This window comes from Pelodiscus sinensis, chromosome 9 (genome assembly GCF_052426305.1).
Source record: "Pelodiscus sinensis isolate ZL-2025 chromosome 9, ASM5242630v1, whole genome shotgun sequence".
NCBI lineage: Eukaryota > Metazoa > Chordata > Testudines > Trionychidae > Pelodiscus > Pelodiscus sinensis.
Window position 1 is genome coordinate 44,334,084 of NC_143060.1, and position 20,844 is coordinate 44,354,927.

The window sequence follows — 20,844 nt, forward strand, 5'->3', positions numbered from 1 at the left end:
TTATTGTTACAAAAAATGCATCTATTTTTAACCTTAATTAAAAGATGCTGAACCAAAGAAGTTTTCAATAACAAGATCTCACCTAAGTTCCCTTGATTTTCATATAGATTGGATGACTTTCCTTTTTCTATGGAAGTGAAAATACTTTGTGTTTTTGCGCCTTAAATACTATGGCCATAAAATAATAGCAGTAGAAATATTTGTGTAGAAACAGTAACCAAAGACAGAAGAATAATTTACACATTCTGTCAATACAATTAGTTTGCAATTTTTGGATGTTCTCTTGATTGTTACCCTCAAACATAGTGCTAAAATACACAGTACATTAAAAGAGGGGTAGTATTACACTGCTGAGTTTTAACATGCAAGCTTCTTCCTTCACTGTTAAAGCTACACTTCAGAGTCTACAGTTTGATTCTAAGATCCATCAGTCAAGCATAATACGGCAGAATGACAAGCAGTAAGTTTCTAGAGGTTGACCTTCTGAGGAGGGTGCCCACTTGTTATGGAGGAGGAGGGAAACATCTAATAAAAAGGAAATTAAAATGATCTCTCAATATTCCAGATCAATGGTTGTAACTGGCTCTCTGCCTTTCACATTTTCGGAGAGTAGCTGCTAAACACCAAATTGCTTAGCTAGCTTCAAAAAGAAAAGAAACATAAAAGAGAATGTGAGGACTTAAAATAAAAAAATAACACTGAATTACAGTTTGTTGCCTTGGTTAATGCATTCATGGAGGGGGAGTTCATAGAGTTACATAACTGTCTTAAATTGGTTTTCCATTCATATACGGCATTACTCACATTATGGCATTAACAGATTTACTGTGGTTACAGTACACATATTTTAACTCTAGATTAAATTCTCAAATGCCTCCAATTCACAGCAGCATATTGAATTGTTATTCATTTGCCCTCTCTCAATGTATTATTAAAAGAAATAGAGCCACAAAGTGATACTTTATTTTAAGCTTTAAGAGTGTGAGAACACCACTCAAGAGGTTAAACCATAAAGCTCTACAGGGATGGACCAATTCTGATGGATACTGTAGGAAAAAATCATCTTTCATTTTTTAATGAACCAGTAAAGCCAGATTCTCAATCACTATGTCCCAGTGAAACTCCATTACAGCCAAGAGAGTAATGATTATTTACATCTGTTGGAACCTCATGCTTCTAGTCCATCTTTGAAAAATTATACAGGTGTAAAAAATATGAATAGACTCAGAGTTTAGGGCCAGAAGGAACCATCATGATTATCTAAGTCTTAGCTTCTGAACATTGCAGGCCACAGAACTTTGCCCTCCTATTCCTGAAACAGAACCTAACTTCTGACTGTTACTGAAGTCTTCAAATCATGATTTAAAGCAGCGGTCACCAACTAGGAGATCGGGATCTTCCAGTAGATCTTGGAACCTCTGATAGATGATCCTGACTCACTTGGCAGGAAGCTATCAAGCACTGTCTCGCTCCCCTCCCCCATGGTAATGCTGCTCCTGCCCTCTGCCTGGGGGCTGCCCCACTCCCTTCAGGGAGCCTCCTGCTTGCTGTTCAGGCCTTGGGAGGGAGAAGAGGAAAGGTGCTGATATCAAGATGTCCCTCCCCCCCCCCCCCTCACATACAAACATTTTGATGCCTTATCTCCACACAGAGAGAAAGGGTTGGAGGGAGCTTGGCAATGCAAATCTCTGTCACTCTCGCACACTGTGTGTGTCTGTCACACTCACAAACACACACTGTCCTTCACTCTCTTCTGACCCAACACATATGTGGGTTGTTGTTGGTACTTCTTTTACTGCTTGCAAAGTGTGTTATTTTGTCAGAAGACCGGATACTGGGCTAGATGGACATTTGGTTTGACCCATTATGGCTGTTCTTATGTTTTTGCCCCAGCTGCTCCCCTTGGAAGGCTGTACAGGAATGAACTTCCTATGAGGGTTAGAAACCTTCAGCTAATTTCAACCCTAAACTTGCTAATAGCCAGTTTATATCAATTTATTCTTCAGTCCACATTACCGTTTATGTAAATAACTCCTGTCTTCCTGGTATTCATTCCTCTAATGTTTTTATGGACAGAAATAATATCTACCGTCAGCCTTCCTTAGGTGAGTCTAAACAAGCTTCTCAAGGTAGGTTTCCGATTTGCTCTGTTTCTGCAACAAGACGCTGGATGTGTTTGTAGGACTTATAGATCTCTCTAGTGCAGTGGTCCCCAACCTTTTGAGGTTGTCGGGCGCCAGGGGGCGTGGCCGTTCGCCCGCTGAGCGCCGGGGGGCGTGGCCGTTCACCCGCTGGGCGGTGGGGACACTTGCGCGCCCGGGGGCGCCCCCACCCCATAGCCGTGTGCCCAGGGCCGGGGCCGGCGCTTCCTCCTCCCCGCAAGCGCCGCGCGCCCGGGGTCGGGGCTGGCGCTTCACCCTCTGCCCCCCGCAAGCGCCACGTGCCCAGGGCCGGTGCTTCACCCCCTGCCCCCCGCAAGCGCCACTCGCCCGGGGCCGGCGCTTCACCCCTTGCCCCCCGCAAGCGCCGCTCGCCCGGGCTGGCGCTTCACCCCCTCCCCTCCCGCAAGCGCCGTGCGCCCGGGGCCAGGGCCGGCGCTTCACCCCCTCCCCTCCCGCAAGCGCCGTGCGCCCGGGACCGGCACTTCCCCCCCGCAAGCACCGCGCCATGTGCCCGGGGCCAGGCCAGCCCCGAGCACCTGGCAGGCGCATGCAAATGCCCCCACGGGCGCCATGGTGCCCGTGGGCACCGTGTTGGGGACCACGGCTCTAATGCATACACCTTTACCTAAAATGGGTCAAATGACTTTGAACTACATTCCAAGAACCACCACCGAAAACCTCCCCAAAATCCTTAGGTCAGCACTAGGTTAGTGCCATGATAATGATGGACGGGGACTGGCTCCTTTAGGTGTAGGAGGAAAGCAAAACTCTTCTTGCAGGTCCCATTGAAATTAGTAAAGCCAGCTCAATAAACTCAGAACTTTTCAATAACTAATAACTAACTTTCATAACTAGTAGCCAATGAAATGGCCCCGATTCTGTTGATTTTCTTCATTATGGACATGATCAAATGGAGCAAAACTATAGTGAAAGTTCTGCTTGAGCAAGCACTGCAGGATTAGGCCTTTAATGAAATAATCTCTTCTACCTCAGTTCAAATGCTGGATGTATATAATTAATGCTGTAATGCATATCCTGAGTGTGATTTTTTTTGGATGGTTATAGTGCACAGTAAAACTAGATACTTGAGTTAACCCCCTTTTTTCTAAGAAGTTACAAATTAAAATATCAAAGGAAAAAAATCCCCATTTAGATAATTTTGAAAAGGCTGGATCTATCAGGATGTTCCATGAAATTACAACAGGACAATTTATTATAACTAGAGATTTATTTGAATTGCCTTGATGGAAGGCATGTATCTCTAGTTACGGCAAGACTGAATTTGCTACCAGAACAGATATTATGTAGCCAGTAATTAGGACAATTCATGGCCCAAACGTACACTCATATTATATTCACAAAGAGGAAATATGAACACTTGTTAAAATGCTTTATTTTGAGATTACTTCCTCCACCATGTATTCTCAGTGTGAATCACTCCTCATCGGATCAGAAGCATTGATACATAGACATTATGGAACATACAATGAAAAAAAGATCTCTGCATGTTTAGAGAAAGAAAAGCAAAGAGAATTCCTTAGTAATGTATGTCAGATGTTTTTCTCTTTTATTCTTAGAAATGAAAATCTGCAGCTGAAGAAGGCTCGGAGAAGGAAGTTGAGAGGAACTATAATTGTGCCAAAGAGGAAAGGAATGGCAGATGGTACAAAATATAGTATGAAGAGTAGCACCAACAAAGCACCCTGCCACCCATCATAGAAAACCAATCCCCCTTCATTTCTCAAATGATGAGCATAAGCAGGAATAGATGCTGCTGCTAAGATGCCCGATTAACAAATTGTAATTGGTTTTTGCATAGTAGCTTTCATCACAGAATCTCAAAACACTTTACAAGAGCTCTTCATTTCCAGTATAGTATAATCAGGCCAGGTGCCGAGTGTCTCTCGCAATGACATTTGAGGGAGTTCAGCACAATGGAGGAGGCACTTAGCAACATGCATAATCAAGCCCTTTGGACTTACAACACCACTATGCCTCTATGGGACACAGTTAGCCCAGGAAGGGCAGGAATGATCCTGGGGTTCCCTCAGCCCCCTCTACATCTGCCTAAAGAGCAGAGGAAAGCATTGGGAACAATTCGACACCAACTCCTGTGAGTTGTACAGTAAGGTCCTGTGTGTAACAGCTGCAGTTTGACCTAATATCTCCATTTAATATGGTCATAATTCATGTGGTAGTATACTTGGCACAGAACCCAATTAGATAAAAACTAGGATAGCCATAGAAACTGAAGTGACCATCGACTCCAAACTCAGAATGGGGTTACTTGTTTGGCTATAAGGAGTAACCCCTCACATGTTTTTCCCTCATACAAACATTTGTCAAGAACTTAAACTAACCTGCTTTTCCTCACGATTTTCTTCTATGTATCTGCCTACAATACCTGGCTCTTGCAGGTACTGAAAGCAAAAGTGGGGTGGGAGGGGAAGGAGAGGGGCAATAAGAAATCATCTTGTGGAATTCATAGCCTAATCTTACAGATGAGAGGTTCAGATAGTTTAAGACTAAATATCCATTGTGTGTCCAAGGTTGCACTCTATGTTGGTGTAAAGCAGGGGTCTCCAAACTTTTCAGCCCGAGGGCCGCATTAACTATCAAACAGCAGTTCGGGGGCCGACTACACACTTGAGGTCCAAATAAAAAACAATCAAAACATGGATGTTGTTTTTAATTATTTATTTAATATTATTTTATTCAGTTATTATTTAATAACACATTGATACACTACACATGAACACCTGTATTAGTGTGAATGGTGAAATTGTTTCCTGGATGCCAAAATAGCAGACATTTCTGGCTTTAGATTTGTTGTCCCTAACATCAACAGTGACCTGAGATTATCATCGGACAAGTTTGTTCTCAAATTGTTCTTCACGTATTTCATTCTTGAAAATGTTTGTTCACACAGGTATGTTGTTCCAAAGATTGAAAGGTACCTTGATGCAAAAGTTTTGACATTAGGAAAGTCTTCCTTGGGCAAAAACTGGTAAAAACCCACCAGTCCTATTTTGAACTTGTCCCTAAGGAGGTCATTTGCTTGCAACTCAATGACTTCCAGCTGCAGTTCATCTGGGCAACTGGCCACATCTGCTTCAAATGGGTTTTGAAACAATCTCACTTCTTCTGCCTTTGAATCCAAAAAGGTCTCCACGGGCCGGATGAGAGGGCCTCGCGGGCCGCATCCGGCCCCCGGGCCGTAGTTTGGAGACCCCTGGTGTAAAGACATAATACATTTGGGCTACACCTACATGGGCAAGATTTTGTGCAAATACATTTAACCCAAGAGTTTTTGGGTTAAAAACTCTTTTCTTGTTCTCACTTTCACTTTGGGCAGCAGGTTGGGGTGCCAGACAGAGTACAGGCCTTGTGCTGAGGCCGAGGGGTTTGGAGTGCAGGAGGTGGCTCTGGGCTAAGCCTGGTACAGGGTGTGGAGGGAGTGTAGGTGCTGGGTGGGAATTTTGGTGCACAAGGGGCCTTTGGCCTTTGGCAGGAGGTTAGTGTGTGAGGTTTGGGAGGTTGTTTGGTTTGGGACAGAGGGTTGAGGTGCAGAACGGGTACAGGCTCTGGGAGGGAGTTTGAGTCAGGGAGAGACCTCAGGGACGAAGCAAGGGGTTGGGTTACAAGCTGTGAGAGGGAGTTTAGGGCTAGGGCTGGGGCAAGGGATCAGGACCTGAAGGAGGTGAGCACGTAGGCTTTGGCCAGACAGGTCCCTACCTGCCTTGGCCCTGCATAACTCCTGGAAGTGGCTGGCACATCCCTGTGGTCCCAGATTCATGGGTAGGTAACAATGACATAGCTCTATGGGTGTGCCTTGACTACTGATTTTTTTTTTTTTTTTTAAGAAAGTGGCCTTTTTTTTCGAAAAAACTTCGCCTGCATCTAGACTGAAATTAAATCAAAAGAATGCAGTGTTTTTTCTCGATATTGGTAAACCTACTTTTACCAGGAAGAACGCCTTTTTTTAAAAAAAGAGCTCTTTTGAAAAAAGGCGTTCTTGAACGCAAATAGAGATTTTTTGAAAGAGAGCATCCAGATTGCCTGGTTGCTCTCTTTTGAAAAAGTAGATCTTTTTTTTTTTTTTTTTGAAACCCTCGTGGCTGTCTAGACGATTTTTTGAAAGAGGATTTTGTTTGTCTAATCTCTTAAAAATCTGCCATCATGGGGATTCCACAACCACCCTAGGCAATTTATTCTAGTGCTTAATCACCCTACAATGTTTTTCCTAATGTCCTACCCTTGCTGCGATTTAAGACCATTACTTTATTTCCAGTCCTCGGAGGTTAAGGAAAATATTTTTTCACCCTCCTCCTTATGACAACCTGTTATGTCCCTTCTCAGTTTTCTCTTCTCCAAACTAAACAAACTCATTTTTTTCAGTCTTCTCTCAAATATCATGTTTTCTAGACCTTTAATTATTTTTTATTCTTCTTCTCTGGACTTTCTCCCATTTGTCCACATATTTCTAACAAAGTGGCACCCAGAACTTGACAACAGTCCAGCAGAGGCTAAATCAGCACTTAGAAGGTGCATGCAACTCAATTGTTGGTAAGGGGTTTGGATTTACAGATATAGGGGGACAAAAATAGTCAATTTAAAAAAAATCATTTTTAAAAACATTCCCATTTCTTCTGTAATGTAGGGGATATGTGCAGGAAATATGATGGGATGTATAGACTACTCATGAGTAACCAAAATATGCCAAAATTATGCTGATTAAAATCTTTTTGTTACGACTCATCATTGCATATTATATCCCACTGGCCTCCACTTTACATGAATGTAGAAGTAGAAGATAGGCAGCAACCAAAGGGCACAGAAAATGTGGTGGAAACAAAAAAAACCATGATCCTCAGGCCAGGGAATGGGGGTGGAGGATAAATGTGACTACACGTCACAAGAGAGAGAGCATGCATTCCATGTAGTAGTCACCATTTAAATGCTGTAAATATTGGTACTCTTCCCTAATACCTCACCCTGTTTGTAGGCTACATGTTTGTGCTTCCACTGATGGCTGGTGTCCTCTACTGCTCTTTGACTGCCACCTGACTGTGGCTTCTGTATTTAAAAGTGTTATATAATAAAAGCATATGATGAAGAGGAGGCGAATGCCTGTCTTGTCTCACCCTCATAGAAGTTATTTCTGGTTTGGGGCACACTACTGCCTCTCTTCCTCCCAAAATCCTGGCAAATCAACAAGATCTGACATTTTCCCCTGCAATTCTACATATGAAAATGTTAGTGTCACAACTAAAAAATAGAAAAGAATAAATGAAAAATTTTGCACAGATATAAGATTTGATTTGACTCTCACTCACAGGAAAATCATGAATAAATCTACTGTGCTCCATAGTCACACTGCTGTAAAATTGATGTAGCAAATGAAATCAGGTCCATCCCTGAGACTCATTGATTAGTTCATGGGTGGAAGGGGCAACAGTGGCCAGCCCAGCCCCTGGTGTTTGCCACAATTTAAGAATACTCTAAGGCTATGTCTACACTGCACGTTTTGCAGCAGAAAATATGTTAATGAGGGACTCATTAGCAAATCACAATCACATTAGTATATTTTCTGCCATTTCTTTCTATGCAAGGGTTTTTACACACACAAAAAAAGCAGTGTAGCTGCTTCCGTTTTCTGCTAAAACCATGTTTTGCGCAAGATCCTTAATAACTGGAGAGGCATTAAGGATCTTGCACAAAACGGAAGCGGCTACATTACGTTTTTTTGAGCAAATGGCAGAAAGTACGCTAATGAGATTGTGACTTATGCTAGAGTCTCTCATTAGCATATTTTCTGCTGCAAAAATGTGTAGTGTAGACAAAGCTTTAGTTCCCATACTCCTCTTTGCCTGCTTTGCTCAGCTATGCTGTGCAGGAGTGCTGTGTATTTGCATCACTTATTTGTTTATGTGGGACTTGAGTAGAGTCAGCACCTCTAAAAATCAACCTAAGGTCTTCATCCAGAATATATGTAATACCATTGCCACAGAGCCCAAATCTCTTGCACTTACAGTGGTATTAATCAAAGTTAACTCCGTTGCATTAAATGTGATTATACCAGTGTAAATTTGGCATACTAAGCAAACAGATCCAATGAATTAAGTAGGAAGTTATGTATAATTGTACTTATAAATGGTGATAATTAAAAAAAAAAGAAAATACACTAATGAAATTCCACCTGAAGGGACAGTTTTAAAAGGCCTCTTGATTCAACAAAAGACAGGACTATGCAGCACTTTCAAGACTAACAAGATGGTTTATTAGGTGATGAGCTTTCGTGGGCCAGACCCACTTCCTCAAATCTGAGAAAGTGGGTCTGGCCCACGAAAGCTCATCACCTAGAACACCATCTTGTTAGACTTGAAAGTGCTGCATAGTCCTGTCTTTTGTTTCAGCAAGACCAGACTAACATGGCTACATCTCTATTACAGTTCTTGATTCAACAGATATGTTAAGTGCATTGTGACCAAATGTACCCCTGTACTTACATCCTACACACTATTGCAGTAAGCAGTATGTGAAATGTACCTTGTGAAGTATCATTTGAAAATGAATAACTTGCTGGTCAATATTTTTTGGTAAAATTTATAGAGCAATATTATATGTAAAGTTATGAATATTATTAATTCCTCTGCTATGATGTTGGTAGCATATCTTCAAGCCCACAGAACTCTGATTAAGATGCACTAGTTAAACAAGTCTCTCAAACAAAGGGGTGCATATTTGCCTCAATTTACGTATAAGTAATAAACAGCAGCCTTGAGACAGCAAGAGAGTGAGAAGGCAACTCTTCATTTCAGCATTTCTGGAAAGAGGAACTAGCTCGACCCCACCTTTTCCCCCCCAGACTCACTGCTGTTTGAATAAACTTTGAATTGAGGGATAAGCCTGAGAAGAATCCATTTCAAAGGGGAACTGGACTAGATAAATGAGGGGCAAACATATCCCAGTTCTCTCTCATTCTTTTGCCTGAAACAAAAATGGAGGCAGCTATTTGGACTTCGAGGGCAGAACTTGACTTGAGAATTTGGTCAGTTATGTTGCAGGAGACATGTGGTAAGAATTTGAATTTGGACCAACTCTCATTGGTTAAGTTTCAGCTACTAGGAAGTATTTTATCTTTATTTCTCTTGTAACCATTTCTGGCTTTCATTCTTTTTGCAATTTTTTAAAACTGAAATGTTTTATAACACCAGTTAAGGCAGCAAATTATTGTATATTGACTCCTTATGGGGCAATGGACCTCTACTATCCCAACTGTTCAGGAAAGAACACGTTTTGGGGGAAACTTGGAGTTGTGTTGGAGTCACCCTGTAAATGGTAACCAAGTCTGGTAGAAGCTGTTGTGTTAAACAGAGGTTGCGGTCATGCTGTATCTATATACAGATGCTCAGGTTATGAACTGCATATCTGACTATTTCTGAGGGACACAGATTGCGAACTAAAGCAGCCAATCACTGCAAAGCACCCAAGGACAAATAGTGACACAGCCCTTCACTCATCTGGATTGCATTTCAGAATGTGAGATGCACCTTTCATGAAATGCTACCTGAAACACTCACAAAGCAATCTCAATAGAAAAGAAACTTTATTTCGTATTGTGTGTAATCTGATCACCAGGAATTGGATCACCAGGGTTCCTAGATTTTGAGTTTCAATATAAACTTGCAACTTTGATTTGTTCACTAAAGCACATGAGCCTTTTCGTAAACCTGGGCCAGAGTATCACAAACTTTGCATCAAAATCATGGAATTGTCACAGTTTTGCATGGTTTTAACATGAAGCCAGGTAAAAAACAGCTGAAAACTGAGTTTTGCTTTACAGCTGTTTGTTCAAAATGAAACATAGGGAGGAGGAGAATGTGAACCCAGGTGGCTTTAAATCAGAGAACATGTCTTCACAAACCCTTGAAATGTTAACACTGCCAAGTTTTCCACAGTTCTACTAAGCTCCTCTTTTAAAAGTTCCTCTTTTCCCTTTTGTTCCAGTCATTGTAATTCAAGCCACAAACTTTACTGAAACTTCAACTCAGTTTAAATTAAAATAAAATAAAATCCTTCACTTCTTAACTTTGAAAAACCACTGTCTTTATTCAGACCCCACCAGCAATAAGATCAATAGCTTTCTTTCTCTTGGCAGACTTACACAGAAAAGGAGAGAGGAGAGTTTAATGGCATCTTATGAAGCACTTCCGTACAGAGTATATTATTGGATTTGAGAAAGTAAATATTTTTCAAAGAATCTTTACATTGTAAACAGTCTCATCCCTAACTACGGAACAGAACAGAAAGAAAGAAGCCTGATTCCTCATTATTTCCTTCCCTCCTCCCAAGTAATTTAAATACCATAAAGGGATACACAAAGCTACCTACTATTAGAGATGAGCTGAATTACTAAAATTTGCTTTCCCAGATATTAGATCTTTTGACTAATGAGATACAGGCAGAATAAATATAAGGGGATTTTAAGTGTATGGAAATAGAGAGAAACCCAGATAGAAAATATCTGAAACTAATTTAAAATTTGTTCTTTTGTGATGTCCCAGAACACACACTCATTTACTGCATCTTCTGCTTAAAGGCAGAAGTTTAAAATTATTCAACAGGTGCCCTATGTCCATCTCATACTAGATACTTACAAAAACCTGCTACTCAAAGCCACCATGAAGCTGCCCCTTATGAACATAATCTATAACTATTCTGCAAAAACTAGATTTGAAATTTAATCAAAATTAATTAGGTTCATGAAACCACTTCCGCAGAACATTAACATGCAGAATCAATAGCAAAATGGAAAAAATAGAAATAGGAAAAGTAGAAAAGAAAATAAATAAGAGAAGTGGTTGTTTTTTTCATCATTCTGTGCACTCTGAATAAGCAACAAATGTGCAAATACTTATCCAGGAAATAGGCATTGGAATAGCAGCCCCTCTACTCTGCCTTATCAACTGTTCTAATCCAGCTTTACATTTAAAGTTCTCTCACCTGGGTGAATGTAAACTACTGAGTTACCATTTGCCTCTTATTACAACACAGTGGTGGTTGAGATAATGTAGTCCCTACACTCTGGGATTATCTACCATACTATTGTGCAGTAACGGTATGCAAATATTGACTTATTAAATGTCAGCTAGAACTGAGCGAAGAATTCTTGGTTTGGTAATTAACTGGAAAAATCTAAGGTGTGTGTTGACCCAAAACATGTTTTGTCATTTCCCCCCCTCACCCCCCCAAAAAATGAAAACTCAAACAAAAATTCTTTTGTGTCAAACGAAACATTTTGTTTGACCGACATTTATACAGGGGAATACCCTCAGGTCATAGAAGTATTTTTTCTTTATCCCATGAAATTCTGTTCAGTTTTGTCCAATATGAACTATGGAAGTCACCCAATTCCCTTCTTACTCACACAGATCACAGGAAAAATGGGGCAGGCTGCCAAAAATAGCTGAAGATGTTAATATTTTAAGACTAAGCTTGCACAGCTGCCAAAGCAGCAGGAAACACCTGGGAGTGGCTACAAATGGCTTAAGAGGGTGTGGAGGAAAGGTGAAAGACTGGACTTCCCAGCAACTGAAACATTTATGGTGGCCCATGTCCACATCCCAGAGAACCATACGGGACATGAGCAATGCCAGATTGGTTGGAAAAGCCTGAATGATGTGACTCCTCACTTCCAGTTTTGAAACTGGTGGAGTTCCAGGGATGGGCCAAGAAATTCACCATGGGGGACCGCATTCTGGATCCATGGGCTGTGGGTAGAGTAGGAGGACCAATCAGTCCATATCCTGAACAGGGTCTCAGCAACCTATCCCACTCTCTGAGAGTACCAGATAGGGTAGGAACTCTCTTCCCCCAGTGCTGGGGTGGGGGAGAGGGGAGGAGGAAAGAGAAGAGATGCATGTGTACACCAAACTGGGCCCACTCTGGACCCAACTCCATACCGAAGCACTTCAGCACATTTTTCCTGTTGCTGCCAGCTGGTGTCATGTGTTCTTTAGACCATGTGGCAGCAAACTATGTTGCAATGCTAAAGGTTCATTGTTCAGCCCCTGCTTATAATGTGTCCTGGGAATTGTTACAGTTGCAGTTATGTTTTTGCATTATTTTTTCCCTTTAAAAACACAGACAAGTTTCATGCAAAAATTAGCAGAAGAATATTATGTTGCAAAGTCAAGCACCAGAAAGTTAGGCAATACCAGATTTATCCTAGTCTGTGCAACATTAATTTCCCTCTCCACCCTCCCCCTCACAGATGTAATACGGAATTACATGATGAAAGTGTTCTATTCTACAAGACTTCCTGCTTCATTTGGTCAGATGGACGCATAAGAAGTCAGAATAAAGATTGTATGGGCAATCATAAATGTGGCATTTCTTAAAACACACTGGCTACGTCTACACTGGCCCCTTTTCCGGAAGGGGCATGTAAATTTCACCAGTCGTCGTAGGGAAATCCGCGGGGGATTTAAATATCCCCCGCGGCATTTAAATAAAAATGTCCGCCGCTTTTTTCCGGCTTTTAAAAAAGGTAGGAATAAGACCCTCCGGAAAAGGGCACTTTTTCCGGAGGATCGGGGCCAGTGTAGATGCTCTTTTCCGGCTTTTTTAAAAGCCGGAAAAAAGCGGCGGATATTTTTATTTAAATTTTTTTAAAAAATTTTATTTTTATTTAAATCCCCCGCGGATTTCCCTACGACGACTGGTGAAATTTACATGCCCCTTCCGGAAAAGGGGCCAGTGTAGACGAGCCCTCGTTGTCAGTCAAGTACACAAACTTAAAACAGTTTTGTGCCCTGGATGTATCCTGAAAGGTGTCAGTTTTAAGAAGCCAAAACAGACTTTGGCAGGACACGTTTTATGTTTAACGTAATGGGCTCATTTTTCAATCAAGCTGACCTCTGAAGAATTCATGAAAGGCTTATCAAAATTTGATTATGTGCTTTATAAATCTGTGAGTTCAATACCTTTTTAAAAATGGGAAGCAATAAATACTGACTCCCTTTGAGGAGTATGATGCAATGTAAATGGAATACATGGGTGTTACAGAATAGCGGCCTACAGGCAGTATGTGAGTGCTGAGCTGAAAGTTGAGCATTGTCTTTCCAAGCTGGACACATTTATCTTCTGGTAACCTGTTATTTGAATTTAGGGGTCTGCAGCTCTGCTGCTGTAGTGCTCCAGTGCAGATATTATTTATGTGAGTGGGAGAACTTCTCCTGTAAAGCAAAAGCAGTCGCTATGTTGAGGAGAGCCAACATAGCACCGTCTGTACTGGGAGTTAGGTTGATATAATTGTGTTGCACATGGGTGTGGATTTTCCACAATTCAGAGCAACATGGTAATACCAGTGTATTTTGCTAGTGTAGACAAAGCTTAATTCTGGCAGGCGGCACCACATTTGCCAGCGCCAGAGACTGAAATGCTTACATGCTACCCTGGACCTAGCTTCAGGGCGAGGGCCACATCACAGGTGGTTGGTGGCTGCTCCTCCAGCAGCCCTGGCCAAGGCCAGAGATGGAGCCATGTGGTAGGGGGGCTGCTCTGGTGGCTCCCTCCAGGGCCAGAGCACATGGTGGAGGGCACCAGTGCCGTTCTGGTGGCTGGGGCTGCATGGTGTGTGTGAATGGGAAGGGAGTGTCAGGTCTGCTTCAGCAGCTGGGCCATGTGGTGGGGCAGTGCTTCCTGGGAGACTCTCTTGGGGAACAACAATGCTGGTGGGAACCACATTGGCACACATCTGAACAAGATCACTTGACCTCATTGTGGCCACACAAGACAAAACTCACTCAGCTCATGGATGGAAAATCTTAGAGGGAACACTGGCTGGCTCCCTTAAAATTCATCCATAATCACCGTACTCTGTCATTATAACCAATGGCCATACAGTAACCTCTTAAAAACCATCAAAATATTTGGCTCTGAGTGGTCTCAAAAGAAAGACAAGCTATTATCACAATAAGATTTTGCTGTCATGGCGCAAGAAAATAGCAGCTCCTATTTCCTGTTATGGGGGAATCCAGCTAGGCAATAGACTCACTCATGTTTAGCTCCTCCCTGTGACAACAGGCAGAGTGACATCCATATGAACAATAGTCACTTCCAATTCATAGTACAGGTTGTACCTCCCTGGTCCAGCACCATAGGAACCAGACCAGTCCTGAACCAGGGAATTTGCTGAACCAAGAAAGGTCAATGCCAGTCCCTCTGCTGCCACTGGCTTCAGGGCTCTACTCCAGCAGCATCAAAGGGACTTGGAAGGGATACTTGGGGGAAGAACCAGGGTGGCTATGCTCTGTAACTGGGAACTAGGAGTGCAGCCCCACAGGAGTGCACCAAGTCCATGGCTGCTGAGCTGCACAGCCACAGGGTTCCACTGCACCCTGCCTCTTCCTCTCAGCTTCACCCTCAGACCTGCTTCTTTCCTTCCCTCCCCAAGTTTAAATAGCACAAAAGGAGTTATCCAGATGTTTCCAGATGAGGGAAGTCCAGACTACAGAGGTCCAACTTGCATAACTTTCTAACAAAGAATGTACACTGGAAACATCCCACACTGCTATTGAGGAAAGAATGTCTACTGAAGCAGGGTTCTCAGAGTTCCACATAGCATGGATCACATCTCAAAAGAGGTTCCATTATATGCAATATCTCCTTCCATGTGCACAAAACGCTTCCCTTTCACATCCAATAATATCCCTGCAACAAGTAAACAAATTGCTTTCATGAACAATTATTTCATGAATTTATTCTACAATATAGCGTAGCAGCTAAAAATGAGGAGCCTTTCACAATGTGCTCTACCCATTCCATAAATCAATGTCTCTCAAGCTCTCTGGAGTACTGTATCCCTTTCAGGAGTCTGATTTGTTTGGCATACCCCCTTACAACTCACTTAAAAATACTTTCTTACACAGTCTCGCATAAAATACAAAAATGTCATAATACATTGTTACTGAAAATTGCATACTTTCTCATTTTTTACCATGCAATTATAAATAAATTTGAATATAATCATTGTACTTACATTTCAGTGTATAGTACTTAGGGCAGCATAGCAAATCATTATTTGGATAAAATTTTAGTTTGCTCTGACTTTGTGCTTTTTATGTAGCCTGTTGTAAAAGCTAGGCAAATATCGGCAAGAGTTGACGTATATCCTTGAAGACCACTGCGTATTCCAGAGATACACATCCCCCTGGTTGAAAAACATTGCTATAGTCTACCAAAAAGAGTTCCTAGAAAGGTCAATAGTTCACAAAAACAGCAGAGAATATTCTGTACTGAAGAATTCATTTAGATTCCAAGGTCAAACATAATTACACTTAAACATTACTTATGTTACTGATTGCTTTTTGAAGTATGTATTATGTAAAGTAACTGAGTCCACATCAAGAATCTTGTGGAATTCTACAGTTGAATTTAATATGTAGGACAGAATGAATATGCCACACCATGTTGAACTTTGCTTTTTTTCCCTTCAGATGAAGTCCACTGTTTATAAACAAGATCTAAATCCCTCCTGGGGTTAATCAAATAACCAGAAAATGCAAACCCAAAGGAGAGAGCACCTTCAAAGCTGATATTTGCTCAAAACCTGGAGCAGTTGCCATGGAAATCATATTCTTTTGATCCATAAATATAGATAAAAAAATAGTAGGAGCATCTGAACTAGGACCAGTCCATGTGGAATTGGAAAATGACAATTGTAGAGGGAAAAGGGCTCTGAAATGTCCCAATACATGGAATTTAACTCCAGCATTTTGCTATTCCCTATTAAAATCAATGTTTAATAAAATTTACTTGTTGCTGTTCAGAATCAAATAGATTAGTGAAAAGCAGCTTCAAAAACTGCAGAGACCATAAATCTAGAAGTACGTTGTATATTCCACAAAATAATTCTGCATTAAAAAGTTTTAATATTTTAAAATGAATTCAGCAAGATACTTAAGCACATGCCAAAATAAAAGTTTGTGCATAGTTTCATTCAAGTTGTCAACAACAACAAAATCCATGGAACTACTCACCTGCTAAATAGCTTACTGAATTGGGGCCTAAATGACAAAGTTAAGGTAGCCTCCTCACTGTGCTTCTCATGGATGGACACCACAGCAGAATCATTTATACATGCTTATAATGATTCCCATGATATAGTAGAATATATATCTATTTCCACAAGCTTAGAAATATATTTGGAATCTTCTAATACTTGCTCTCTCTCATACTAGGGAAAATCTGAGGATGGTGTCAAGAACATGCATGCAAACTGGGGAAATGTCTGAGAAGCAAGGTTCCCTCTAAGATGTGTGGCAGGACAGTCCCACAGCTGTTTCATCAGCCCTGCCTAGTCAGGGACTCAGGGCTCCACGAACAGAGCTGACTGACTGGGCAGGGCTGATTAAGCAGCTGCAGGGTTGTGCTGCTCGACAGCTTAGCGGGAACCTTTCCAGGAAGCAAATACTTGGTTTCCCAAGCCCACACCAAGAATATGTTGCTGTCTTGATACAGTAGAAGCTTGACTTGATGCCAACATGACTAGTGTTCTATGAACATTTTAAATGGACAGTTAAAATGTCACTCGGGTTGTCAGATGGTTGAAACAAAAATACCCCCCCCCCCCCAAAAAAAAAACTGGAAAAATTCTGTTAAAGGGGAAAAAAGGGGGAGGGGAGGAGACCAAAGCTGTTGAGCAAAAAAAAACCTTCAAGCCAAAAAAAAAAATGAAATAAAACAGCATGTTCTCTTTAAGAGTGAGTGCAGGGATAGGAACAGGGGAGCAGTTGAGCACTAAGACTCAGGAGAAAGTATTGCTTCCCGTAGGTCTTTTGGATGGCAGCCATTTTGTGCCAGCAGCCTTGGGGAACCAGGTAAGCATGGGGGCTGGGGTCGGGGTGTTGGGAGCTGGAGCGGGGCTCGGGGGGGGAGGCTGGTCTCTGAGTGTTTGTAGGGTTGCCAGGTGCCTGGCATTTTCGCCTCCTGGCCGGGGAAAAGTTAATAAAATACCAGATGGTATTTTAGGTGTCCGGTATTCTCTGAATTTTTTTACCTGACAGGAGCTGAAAATACTGGATACCTGGAAACCCTAGATGTCACAATGCCAACATCCCAAAGCATTCTTACAAAACTGGATCCCAGTGACTTTTGAGAGTTTACTTCTCAAATGATCCTACTTATGTCGAATCACAGGAATGCCACCCAGGAATCAAACTTTCATTTTAATATAAATCAAACTGCAAGACAAGAAATGTATTTTAACAGAAGCAAAAGCCTTGAAAAAGATCTATTAGAGGATTAAAAGTCTCTATCTTTCCTTAGAGTCACAGCAACCAAACAATAGGAATAGGTCTACACTGCAATGTAAGGGAAGGGTTAATAGAACTTGAGTTAGCAACTCCTGGGCTTAATGCAGTGATTAACCATCTACACTCATTTATAAGTCAAGGTTAAGAATTGTTGAGCCCTGGACGCCCAGCTGAGGCTCTGGAATCTACAGTGAATTATGTGAGCCTGACTCATCACCGTATCCCAGATTTCCTGGTGCCCTCCCCAAAAATGGGCTCTTTAGCCCTTTGTTCTTGGTGTAGTGTGGCAAAACGTGACTGTTTACTTAACTTGACTATCGGGGGGGGGGGGGGGGGAGTCAGCCTATGGGACTGTGGAATATTTTTTGACAAACTCCTAATGCATGACCCCAGTGGGCTACCTCTATACTGCTACACAATAGAGCTTGAATCCTGATCATAGCTTAACTCAGTCTCAGACCCTCCATTCCTGTGGATCCTAGGATCCTGGATCAGCATGATTTGTATGTAGAAGGAAGGAGAGTTCAAGCCCTCAGTATTATACTACACTGTGTGCATGGCCTAGAATGCCAGTTCAAAAGGCCCTTAATGCAACAGACTTTATAGCAGCTGTCCTTTTCCCAGAAAAATTCCTAGTATTACATAGGCTGCATCAGCATTGTCTGAAGTTCCATAACGGCATGAGCCCATCCTCAACAGTGTGACAACAAAGGAAGCGAGCGGGTAATATCACATTGGCAGGAGCAACAGCACCCTTCTTGATCCGTGATAATACAGGACAAATCCACATCCAATTTTCTACTGGTACAACCTGAGACAAACCTTTCATAAACAGGACTGTCTAGGTTAAAAACAAATGAAAAACAATGACATGACTACTGAGAATACTTGGTCTGGGACAAGGATTCAGTCATTTAGCATACGATAAACTGAAACAGTCTTCAAGCAATTGACCCTAGATGTTGGCTCACCCGAGCTTAAAGGATTTATATAATTACCACAAGCATCCTCAAAGAAGCACTGTATAAGCCTCGTAAGAGATAAGTGTTCTCAGTAACTCAAGTTCTGATTTCTTATTACTAATTTGTTAGTTGCGCAATTTTCAAGCAATTTAGTGAATGTGATGGAACTTTGAGTTAATCCAGCATGGTGATTTTACAGTACGTTCACCTCTTTATTATGACAGACTCCTTTTTTTTTTAAAATTGGGCAATACTAATTATTTCACAATAGTGCCTCTAATTTTTCCTAAACCTGAGACTAGCATGTTTAAACTATCTAACCCTCAAATAGAACACATCTGTGTTCAAGATGTGATACCACTATTTAATATTTAGTAATAACACAAAGGGGCTTGGATGTCCCTATCAGGCTCAGGACAGTAGCATGCTAGGCACTATGACATCCTTACAAAGACAGTTCCTATCGGGAAGCACTAGGGCTATGATCCTCTTCTGCAAGAGGAAATGCAAATAGAGTGCTCATATGTTGTGCTCTCATTTGCATTTCCTCTTCCTTTCCCTTTTGCTCAAGATGGTTTTTTTCACCCTCATTTTTTGAGGAAGAATGGCTCTTGCACAAAAGGGGGGTTTTGAGCAAAAAGGCTCTGTCTACACAGCGCTTTTTTGCACAAAAAACCTCTTGCGCAAAAGGGAAAGGAAGGGGAAATACAAATGAGAGCGCATCATATGCAAATGAGTGCTCCATTTGCATTTCCTCTTGCAGAAGAGGAACATAGTTTAGACGTAGCCTAAGAGTCAAGGGTGGGTGGTGAAAAAGATACAATCGCATGTGCACTATATTAATATACTTTCATACAGTCTCAGACTTCTTTTTCAAAATGAGATAGATAAACTCACAGCTCACCTCCACATGCCTCTTAAGTAATCAAAAACTGACTAGTTTCCTTATAGGCATCACAAAAATCAATGAGTCTTTAGGAGCCATTCAAAGGAGATGTCTGCAATCTTACAAACCAGTTAATGGAAAGGGTTCAATGCGTGGGATAGCATAGAAAGAGGCACGGGCATTTGGAGAAGCTGACAAACAGGCTGTCATTGTTGGCATAGCAGAAGAAGGAGGGGTGATGTGGTGACAGACAATCTAGAGTACAAACCTAATTTTATATCTATACTAAACAGCAATACCACTGATGGATGGTAATACCTAAGTATAGAAGCCTGTTATTTTTATGACATAGCTGAACTGTTAAATATTATACTGTACATACAAATCATTTGTACTAATGGTTTTGAGGCAAACATTTTTCCAAAGCATTGGTTAGTTAACATATTTAGATGTTTATTATGCTAAAACTGTATTGGAGGTCAGCCAGAAGATTAAAAGGTCATCTCAGAAACATTCTGAGAGGCTCACTGAAACAAATGGGCATGCATGCAAGTCAATAATGATGCGATCAAATGGCTTCTATGCAAGTTAGGGGCTGAAATGAAGCAACTCCACAACAGTTGCAAGATGACCTAAGAATTTCATATGGCTTAGGCAAAGATCTGTTTTTCCTATAAATACTAAGTACTTCTTGGAATGACAAAGCTCGCCTGGTATTTTCAACTGACATCCCTGATTGTTGCACACACCTATATCCCTGGTATCTCAAGCTTGTCTAAAGAAATATGGTTTGGGACCTCTATCCTGTACACACAACAAATGGGAACACAATGGGAATTGTTTATGTTTGCAGGTATTTGCACAGTTGGGGTCTTATGCCCCCAACTTATCCATAGCCCTTGTGCCTTTATCTCTGTGTAATGTCAGAGCATAGACTGACAGATTTCAGGGCTCTAATAGTGTTTTATGTGACTGGACAAATGATTAAATACATGCTTGGGATGTCAATGACTGTTTGCAGATGTAGGCTTTTTGTACTCTTGACACGCTGTCAAAGAAAATATTTAAAATAAAATATTTTAAAAGAATTGTGTCTCAGCATCTCTTGATGCATCTATTATATCCTTGCTACAAAGCCGTGGCAAGTGTTTTTTTGTTTTTAATAAAAAAAGTGCTTGAATAAGTTATATCTTTTATGTGGCAGTGGAAATCCAGATTCTTTCTATATTATTAAGTGTTGTGTGACTGTTTTGTAAATAGACTACTGCCATGACGTTATGGAGGTACAGTATAAATTAAAAGTGGAGTTTACGTTCATCAGAAAATGGGTGCAGATGGCAAGATAGCGCAAGGTTTGTCTTACACAGACACTTAATTCATGGCAATCTGGTGTGTAAATCTACCCACATTTATTTGGTGCACACAAACTACTGCGGTGGACCTTGCTGCTCTGTGTTAACAACTCTCTGGTGAGCTATGATTTACTCTGCTTTGGAAGTTGTTCCAAAGAGTAC

At 41.3% G+C, this 20,844-nt stretch overlaps 1 long non-coding RNA gene across 1 annotated transcript in view; it reads right to left on the reverse strand.

Annotated features, from left to right (window-relative positions):
- Positions 1 to 20,844, reverse strand: part of LOC142830593 (uncharacterized) — a 66,005-nt gene that overhangs the window by 1,283 nt on the left and 43,878 nt on the right. The window lies entirely within an intron of this gene.